We start from the raw sequence: 10,786 nt of genomic DNA, 5'->3' as shown, positions 1-10,786 counted from the left end.
GATGGACTCGAAGAATATATATATAGAAGGAATACGTGAATCGGCCTTTTATACCAAGTTGGGCTTAATTGCCCATGTATCTGTAACATGTTAGATCACATCTTAGTTTAGAAGTTAGAATCTTGCTCGTGCACGGTTTGGTGCACGCCCCACATTAGAAAGTCCCCTGGACTATAAATATGTACCTAGGGTTTATGGAATAAACAACAGCCAACGTTCAACCACAAACAAATCTCGGCGCATCGCCAACTCCTTCGTCTCGAGGGTTTCTACCGGTAAGCATCATGCTGCCTAGATCGCATCTTGCGATCTAGGCAGCACAAGCCTGCCCACGTTGTTCATGCGTTGCTCGTATCGAAGCCTTTTTGATGGCGAGCAACGTAGTTATCTTAGACATGTTAGGGTTAGCATTGTTCTTCATATTACATGCTTTCGTAGTGCAACCCTTGCATGTCTAGCCGCCCTTACACCTATCTTAGGTGTAGGGGCGGCACCCCGCTTGATCATAGTTTAGTAGATCTGATCCGTTACGATTACTCCTTGTTCTACAAGGATTAGTTTAATATCTGCAATATTTAGGCCTTACAAAGGGGGGGGAGGATCCAGCGGCACGTAGGGTGTCGTTCGTTGGCCCTAAGCAGGATGTTCCGGGGATCAACCTCGTGTTGGTTTTTAGGCCTTGTTTAGGATCGGCTTACGATCACCGTGCGTGGCCGCGAGGCCCAACCTGGAGTAGGACGATCCGATTATGCGGTGAAAACCCTACATCGTCGTAGATCTCATTAGCTTTACCTTGATCAAGCAGGACCACCATATATTCGGACACCCCGTCTGAATCATGGGTGGATCGGCTCTTTGAGCCGATTCACGAGATAACCCGAGAGCCGATCGAGGCTCGTATTTAACGTTTACGTGTATGCCCTGCAGGAAACTAAGCGAGGCATCATCCACACCTTCCCGACCAGGTATAGGTCAGGTGGCACGCCCTTGTGATAAACATCGGCGCGTGCGACCGGGAGGCTTTGCGGGCCGTCGCTCCGAGGGACCGGGGCCAGCCGCAGCCCTAGTTGTTCCCGGCTCTACGGTGTTGCCCGTCTCCGCCCGCCGGGGGTTTCGACGTCAACACATTCTCGGCACGCCCGGTGGGACGAGTCGACGACATCCACAACATCGCCATTTACATCCGAGATGGCGGAAGACACTCCGGTCACGTACGAGGATCCGCTCGATGAGCTCAAGAAGAAACATGACGAGATCAAGGCAACCCTCGAAGCCGAACTCATCGGCTCCTTCCACCGAACCCGCTCCCATGGCGTCAGGTGGAAGGGTTTCACACCTGAAGGCGCACTTGATGGAGTGGACCTTTCCGCCCCGTCGGAAGAACGCACCAGGTCGCTGCGGCAGGAAATCAACTACATGGTGGCCCATTCGCTGCACCGCCACTCTGAGAGCCTGGTGAACACTTTGGAGCGTGTCGCTCTGCGCGTCGTCCAGGAAATCATGAGCCACCGGTATTCTCCATCGGGACCAGCTCTGGGGACTTTCAAGGGAGAGATGCCGCTCCAGCCCCAGCCGTTCGCATGGGCAGCACCGGAACTGCCGAACTCATCGGCATACGTCATCTATAAGATTGGTGGTGATCCTAGTGACTACCAATTCCTACCTGAGGCACCCAAGGAGATCCCGCACGGATACGCGTGCGCATACGTACCGGACTGCAACGCCTTGGCGCTCTCGAACCAGGCTGCAATATCAGGGACCTCCGGAACGGCGGGAGGAACGTCGAGAGCCGATCCCGAGAAGCAATCGTGGCTGGCTAAGTACGCCACCCCGACAAACCTCCAAAGCCCAGCTCCTGCAGGTTGGCTTAGAACCGGAAAAGCAAGCATGGCTGGTTAAGTATGCCACCCCGGCGAATCTTCGGGGTTCAACACCTTCAGCCATCACAGCGGATCAGATTTGTGCAATTCGAAAGATCGGTTCGGCATGATGCCGAAAAGGAAGGCGTTCGGCTACACCAAGCCGTACCCCAACAGCTACGAACTGATCCCGCTGCCACCCAAATATCGGCTCCCGGACTTCACGAAGTTTAGTGGATCGAGATGGTTCCAGCTCCATCGAGCATGTGAGCCGATATTTGGCACAGTCGGGCACGATCTCGGCGTCGGACGAGTTGCGCGTGAGGTTCTTCGCACGGTCCCTCACAGGGTCGGCTTTCGGGTGGTACACATCGCTACCACCGAACTCCATCCGGACTTGGAAGCGGTTGGAAGAGCAGTTCCATGAGCAATATCACTCAGAGGCTTCCGATGTTGGTTTTGCCGATCTAGCGCAAGTACGACAGAAGCGCGGGGAGACAATGGCAGAATACGTCCAGCGCTTCAGGACCATTAGGAACCGATGCTTTTCGGCTCGTATAAGTGAAAAATAAGCAGTCGAGTTGGCGGTGGTGGGTCTCTCATCATCAATCAAGGACGTGGCCTCCCAAGCAGACTACCCTTCATTGGCGCACATGGTGCGAAGGCGTCGGCATATGAACAGGCGCCACCCGGATGTTTACCGGGACAAATTCAAGCGGGTGGTGACCGTGGTTGAGGCGGACGAAGATGAAGGTGCCATGGGAGATCGGGGAGGTAGCGGTGGCTGAATGGACTCGAGCGACGGGCCCCGTGACCCGCAAATGGGTGAAGCCACAAGGCCCTCCAAAAGGGTTCGACTTCGACGTGACCAAGACGGAGCAGATTTTTGATCTCTTACTCACGGAGAAGCATATAAAGGTACCCGAAGGCCACAAGTTCCCCACGGTGCAAGAGCTGAACGGAAGGCCATACCGCAAATGGCATAACACGTTCTCCCACACCACCAACGACCGCAGGGTGTGGCGGCAGCAGATCCAAATGGCGATAGAAAATGGACGGTTGATTTTTAACCGAGTACGCCATGAAGGTCGACACACACCCTTTCCCCGCCGTAAACATGGTGGAGTATGCTTGCCATGGAGGGTGCCAGCCGGGTTTCCTGTGCAATATCAACATGGTAGATCTTGGACACCACGCTGGCAAGGATGGAGATGAGGGCAGCTGCTCTCATAGCAAAGAAACAGAGGAAGCCGCTCCACGCGATCGGCTCCGCCAAGACGGCAAGCGCTACGTCACAGAGGGAGAAGTGAAGAACTTAAGATATCAGCGACCTCTCTCTGATCACCTCCTCAACAAGTATGTGAGTCAGTACGACCAACGCCGACGGTCCAGCGATGATGATGAAAGAGATCGCCTGGCTAGAGAAGCCAGAAGACATCGTCGGCAGAATAGCGATGAGGAGGAGCACGAGCGTTGTGCCAAGGAAAAGGCAAGGGAGCAAGACGACGAGGGCAGGCACTGGGATTGTCCCTTCTTCAGGCACTGCTGGGATTCAGGAATGAGCCGATTGCCAACAATCGGCAATTGCCCAGAATGCAACCGGAAGAAGAAGGAGGCAGCCAACGCGTCCGTGTTCGAGCGCTTAGGACCTCTCCCGCCACAGAGCAAACGAGCTGAGTCCCCTCGGTGGAAAGATCTCGAAGATTCAGAAGACGAGGGGGAAGAAGAAGACAGGTATCACCGGCCAAGGTGGTGCCCTGATGGACTCAGCCGTTCCCAGAAACGCAGGGTTCAACGATTGCGCGGCCTGGAAGAAGCCGAGAGGTTATACTTGCATACATTAAGAAAGGCAAGGCCTGATCTGGCTGCGAAGGTTCAGCGAGCCCTGGATGAAGAGGGTCGTCCACGGAAAATGGAGTGGCGTCCCAAGCAAAGGAAAGCCGATGATGAAACATCGGCTGGCACAAACATGGTGCTCGTTCTTCCGACAAAGCTTAGTGCTCCACGATTTCACGATGCACTCAAGGTGGACGACAGCAAGCGCACCAACATGATAAAGTCAGAGATTGGGCTGGTCTTATCTACCGGCCTGAACGAGTAGCAAGAACACGTCAATGAGCAAACATGGCGAGGCTGATCCTTGTGATCGGCCCCAAAAAATTTATGAAGGGACATTACGAAACCTTCATCGAACAAGCAACATGGAGGCCGATTCCAGCAATCGGCCAAAATTATCCTCACCATCCACTCTGCCTGGGTTCGACATGTTATCCAACAGAGCCGATACCACCAATTCTCTTGATAGAATCGGCTCGGGGGGGCACCCAGGTGGATAAAACACGAGGATATGCAGTAGAATTATCTCATCTCATCTTTGGTGATGGGTGTTGAAGTGTGGGGGCCGATGCGTAAATCGGCCATACATAAATTGAAAATTCAAAAAAATTCGAGCACAGCCGATGCAGCAGACATCGACTTAAGGATATGGAAGCCGATGCATGGCCATCGACTCAAGAGGGATAACTGTCACGATCAGAGGGTCAATGGAGCACGAAGAGGGTTTTAATGAAAGAACTCCTTAATGGAGTAGCTTAAGAGCTCGGATCCTCTCTTCAAGGACAAGACCAAGAGCAGCCTGGACGTGCGGATCAGGTCAAGGATGGATCGCATCAGATCCACCAAAGGAAAGGAGCCGATCTGGCCGGCAAGAACTGAAGAAAGCTCGGGGGGCAGCTCACCTTGAAGGCTCTCTGCTTTGAGAAGCCGATTTATGTTCAAATCGGCTGGCTCGGCATAAGAAGCTCCCTCAGACATGATCAAGCCCAGGTCCATACAGCTATTTTGCGTATCCTCGTCTCTGTTCTGCCTTGGCTGAGACTCGGGGGGCAACAGGCCTGGTAGGTGCCCTATTGTTGAGAGCAGATTGGAGTTACCTCGGCTCTCACTGCATCATGATCTTCTCAGGGAAGAACTGGGAAGGAAAAGCCGTCGTCTGGTACGAGGTTTGGACCGTGCTGGTGCTGCAAGAAAAGGGAGAGACTGGTTTCTCAAATTAGCCGATGAATAGTCATCGGCTGCGGGACTGCAAAACGCCACGGTCGAGAAAAACAATAATAGCCCGATTCGTCACTGTCGGTCTTGGTGTGGCAAGCGGGAGGATGGAAATTGGATTAATGAAAAAATAAATTGGAAGAACAATTCTCATTAATTCAAAGGAGCAGCTTTACAAGAAGAGCCGATGGCTCTCAAAAGAGGGATCTAGTGCCTAGTGCACTGCTACTGCTAGTCCTACTCTACTAGTCGTCGCTGTCCTCATCGTCGCCGTCGTCGAGGTCGTCGGCGCTGCTCCCAGGAAGCTCCTCGCCGCTGCTGCCCCAGCCGTCGGCTGGAGCCTCCTCCTCCTCCGCGTCATCATCATCGTCCTCGCTATCCGCCCAGCCGCGGAAGCGCTTCTTTGGAGGATACCCAATGGAGGCGGAGGAATCATCTTCCTCCTCCTCATCTTCTTCTTCCTCGACATCATCGTCGTCCTCGCTGTCCGCCCACATGCGGGAGCGTTTCTTCGGCGGGAGCCTGGCGGAGGGGGAGGCCTTGGTCCTCTCCGCTTCTCCTCCCTTCTTCTCCTTGTCAGAGGAGATGGGGTGCGCCCCGGAGCGGAGATCGTCCTCTTCTTTGTTCTTCGGCAACGGTTGGAGAGAGGTGCCTGAAGCGGAGGAGGAAGAGGAAGACATGGCTGCAGGAGAGAAGGGTTTTTTGGTTTGGTGAACAGAGCAGAGCAAGGGGATGGAGTGGTGAGCCGTTTGGCACAGATAAATAAAGAGAGTGTGGTGGAGATTTAATGCCATGATGGTTCTCGAGGACGTGATGCCGAAATTGACAATTCATACAAAGAAGCCCAGGAGACGAGGCGTAATGATGGAAGATTCTGCGGCAGTTCTGCTCTGCCACGACATGACCTGACGAAAAAGAACATAATGATTTTGGAAATGTCATTTCCAAAACCAGGGGGGCATGTGTTATCACCAGGATTTGACCGAGTCAGAGGTGGGCCGTGATCAAGATGGACTCGAAGAATATATATATAGAAGGAATACGTGAATCGGCCTTTTATACCAAGTTGGGCTTAATTGCCCATGTATCTGTAACATGTTAGATCGCATCTTAGTTTAGAAGTTAGAATCTTGCTCGTGCACGGTTTGGTGCACGCCCCACATTAGAAAGTCCCCTGGACTATAAATATGTACCTAGGGTTTATGGAATAAACAACAACCAACGTTCAACCACAAACAAATCTCGGCGCATCGCCAACTCCTTCGTCTCGAGGGTTTCTACCGGTAAGCATCATGCTGCCTAGATCGCATCTTGCGATCTAGGCAAGCACAAGCCTGCCCACGTTGTTCATGCGTTGCTCGTATCGAAGCCTTTTTGATGGCGAGCAACGTAGTTATCTTAGACATGTTAGGGTTAGCATTGTTCTTCATATTACATGCTTTCGTAGTGCAACCCTTGCATGTCTAGCCGCCCTTACACCTATCTTAGGTGTAGGGGCGGCACCCCGCTTGATCATAGTTTAGTAGATCTGATCCGTTACGATTACTCCTTGTTCTACAAGGATTAGTTTAATATCCGCAATAGTTAGGCCTTACAAAGGGGGGAGGATCCAGCGGCACGTAGGGTGTCGTTCGTTGGCCCTAAGCGGGATGTTCCGGGGATCAACCTCGTGTTGGTTTTTAGGCCTTGTTTAGGATCGGCTTACGATCACCGTGCGTGGCCGCGAGGCCCAACCTGGAGTAGGACGATCCGATTATGCGGTGAAAACCCTACATCGTCGTAGATCTCATTAGCTTTACCTTGATCAAGCGGGACCACCATATATTCGGACACCCCGTCCGAATCATGGGTGGATCGGCTCTTTGAGCCGATTCACGGGATAACCCGAGAGCCGATCGAGGCTCGTATTTAACGTTTACGTGTATGCCCTGCAGAAACTAAGCGAGGCATCATCCACACCTTCCCGACCAGGTATAGGTCGGGTGGCACGCCCTTGTGATAAACATCGGCGCGTGCGACCAGGAGGCTTTGCGGGCCGTCGCTCCGAGGGACCGGGGCCAGCCGCAGCCCTAGTTGTTCCCGGCTCTACGGTGTTGCCCGTCTCTGCCCGCCGGGGGGTTTCGACGTCAACGTAAATCCTAGTAACGAAATATTCTCGGAATTGGACGAAATCAAGACCCAGGGTCCTATTTTGCCACGAAGCTTCCAGAAGACCGAAGAGGAGTCGAAGTGGGGCCACGAGGGGCCGCCACTATAGGGCGGCGCGGCCCAGCCCTTGGCCGCGCCGACCTGTAGTGTGGGGCCCCCGTGTGGCCCCCCATGTTGCCCTTCCGCCTACTTAAAGCCTCCGTCGCGAAACCCCTGATGCGAAAAACCACGATACGGAAAACCTTACTGAGACGCCGCCGCCGCCAATCCCATCTCGGGGGATTCTGGAGATCTCCTCCGGCACCCTGCCGGAGAGGGGATTCATCTCCCGGAGGACTCTTCACCGCCATGGTCGCCTCCGGAGTGATGAGTGAGTAGTTCACCCCTGGACTATGGGTCCATAGCAGTAGCTAGATGGTTGTCTTCTCCTCATTGTGCTTCATTGTTGGATCTTGTGAGCTGCCTAACATGATCAAGATCATCTATCCGTAATACTCTATGTTGTGTTTGTCGGGATCCGATGGATAGAGAATACCATGTTATGTTAATTATCAAGTTATTACATATGTGTTGTTTATGATCTTGCATGCTCTCCGTTATTAGTAGAGGCTCTGGCCAAGTTGATGCTAGTAACTCCAAGAGGGAGTATTTATGCTCGATAGTGGGTTCATGCCTGCATTGACACCTGGGGGAGTGACGGAAACCCCTAAGGTTGTGTTGTGCTGTTGCCACTAGGGATAAAACATTGATGCTATGTCCGAGGATGTAGTTATTGATTACATTACGCACCATACTTAATGCAATTGTCTGTTGTTTAGCAACTTAATACTGGAAGGGGTTCGGACGATAACTCCGAAGGTGGACTTTTTAGGCATAGATGCAGTTGGATGGCGGTCTATGTACTTTGTCGTAATGCCCAATTAAATCTCACTGTACTTATCATGACATGTATGTGCATTGTTATGCCCTATCTATTTGTCAATTGCCCGACTATAATTTGTTCACCCAAAATGTTTTATCTTATGGGAGAGACACCTCTAGTGAACTGTGGACCCCGGTCCATTCTTTTATACTGAAATACAAATTTGCTGCAATACTTGTTCTTTACTGTTTTCTCTGCAAACAATCATCTTCCACACAATACGGTTAACCCTTTGTTACAGCAAGCCGGTGAGATTGACAACCTCACTGTTTCGTTGGGGCAAAGTACTTTGGTTGTGTTGTGCGAGTTCCACGTTGGCGCCGGAATCTCCGGTGTTGCGCCACACTACATCCCGCCGCCATCAACCTTCAACGTGCTTCTTGACTCCTACTCGGTTCGATTAAACCTTGGTTTCTAACCGAGGGAAACTTGCCGCTGTGCGCATCACACCTTCCTCTTGGGGTTCCCAACGGACGTGTCAATTACACACATCAAGCAAATTTCTGGCGCCGTTGCCGGGGAGATCAAGACACGCTGCAAGGTGAGTCTCCACTTCTCAATCTCTTTACTTTGTTTTTGTCTTGCTTTATTTTATTTACTACTTTGTTTGCTGCATTATATCAAAACACAAAAAATTAGTTGCTAGCTTTACTTTATTTACTGTCTTGCACTCTATATCAAAAATACAAAAAAATTAGTTACTTGCATTTATTTTACTTGATTCATCGTGTTTCCTTTTAATTTTACCACAAAAAACATACCGGTAGGACGCGGGTCTATCATTGGGAGAAACAACATAGAAGAATTCTTCAGTCATGTTAGTACCGTTGAAGATTTTGAAGATAGACACTTGGTAGAACTTGCTCCTACTTATGAAATTGCTGCTTCGTCGCTTTAGTTCGCATGTTGGAAACTAAATTTGTTAATCTCAATCCTATAATCCAACACATGTTTCTTACACTTGGTGATTTGGAAGAGGGGGAAAAGAAAGATTTTGTTTTAGAAACCCTTCTTAGAGAATTTGGTGGTCTAGCAAGAGAGGCCAGAAAGGTCTTTGCTAAATTTAATATGCTTGGTTCTCATACTAATTTTGTTGGTCTCCTTGAAAAAATGGACATGGATAGAATAAGGTACACTAATAATACTAATGATGGTGGGGAAATCAAAGCACCAATACCATGTAAACTCCTAGCTATGAATGATGCACTAGAAAATAACTATGCTTGGCTTGTTCCTGAAAATTTGTTCGATGAGAGTAGCAAGCCCAAGACTAATGAGAAGGGAGACGCTGAAACTTATGTATCCAATATACTATGCATGGTTGAGAAAACTCCAAACCCCGCTGTAGATGCACCACCCTTTGATAACACTTGATACACACTTTCTGCGCCTAGCTGAAAGGCGTTAAAGAAAAGCGCTTATGGGAGACAACCCATGTTTTTACTACAGTATTTTTGTTTTATATTTGAGTCTTGGAAGTTGTTTACTACTGTAGCAACCTCTCCTTATCTTAGTTTTATGTTTTGTTGTGCCAATTAAAGTCTTTGATAGTAAAGTAAATACTAGATTTGGATTACTGCGCAGAAACAGATTTCTTTGCTGTCACGAATATGGGTCTAATTCTCTGTAGGTAACTCAGAAAATTAATCCAATTTACGTGAGTGATCCTCGGATATGTACGCAACTTTCATACAATTTGGGCATTTTCATTTGAGCAAGTCTGGTGCCCTAATAAAATCCATCTTTACGGACTGTTCGTTTTGACAGATTCTGCCTTTTGTTTCGCATTGCCTCTTTTGCTATGTTGGATGAATTTCTTTGATCCATTAATGTCCAGTAGCTTTATGCAATGTCCAGAAGTGTTAAGAATGATTGTGTCACCTCTGAACATGTTAATTTTTATTGTGCACTAACCCTCTAATGAGTTGTTTCGAGTTTGGTGTGGAGGAAGTTTTCAAGGATCAAGAGAGGAGTATGATACAATATGATCAAGGAGAGTGAAAGCTCTAAGCTTGGGGATGCCCGGTGGTTCACCCCTGCATATTCTAAGAAGACTCAAGCGTCTAAGCTTGGGGATGCCCAAGGCATCCCCTTCTTCATCGACAACATTATCGGGTTCCTCCCCCGAAACTATATTTTTATTCCGTCACATCTTATGCACTTTGCTTGGAGCGTCGGTTTGTTTTTGTTTTTGTTTTGTTTGAATAAAATGGATCCTAGCATTCACTTTGTGGGAGAGAGACACGCTCCGCTGTAGCATCCGGACAAGTATGTCCTTAGGCTCTACTCATAGTATTCATGGCGAAGTTTCTTCTTCGTTAAATTGTTATATGGTTGGAATTGGAAAATACTACATGTAGTAATTCTAAAATGTCTTGGATAATTTGATACTTGGCAATTGTTGTGCTCATGTTTAAGCTCTTGCATCATATACTTTGCACCCATTAATGAAGAAACACTTAGAGCTTGCTAATTTGGTTTGCATATTTGGTTTCTCTAGAGTCTAGATAACATCTAGTATTGAGTTTTGAACAACAAGGAAGACGGTGTGGAGTCTTATAATGTTTACAATATGTCTTTTATGTGAGTTTTGCTGTACCATTCATCCTTGTGTTTGTTTCAAATAACCTTGCTAGCCTAAACCTTGTATCGAGAGGGAATACTTCTCATGCATCCAAAATCCTTGAGCCAACCACTATGCCATTTGTGTCCACCATACCTACCTACTACATGGTATTTATCCGCCATTCCAAAGTAAATTGCTTGAGTGCTACCTTTAAAATTTCCATCATTCACTTTTGCAATA

The sequence above is a fragment of the Lolium rigidum genome, chromosome 1 (assembly GCF_022539505.1).
Source record: "Lolium rigidum isolate FL_2022 chromosome 1, APGP_CSIRO_Lrig_0.1, whole genome shotgun sequence".
Taxonomy (NCBI): Eukaryota; Viridiplantae; Streptophyta; class Magnoliopsida; order Poales; family Poaceae; genus Lolium; species Lolium rigidum.
The sequence above is the reverse complement of the archived record's forward strand: the minus strand, read 5'-3'. Positions refer to the sequence as shown.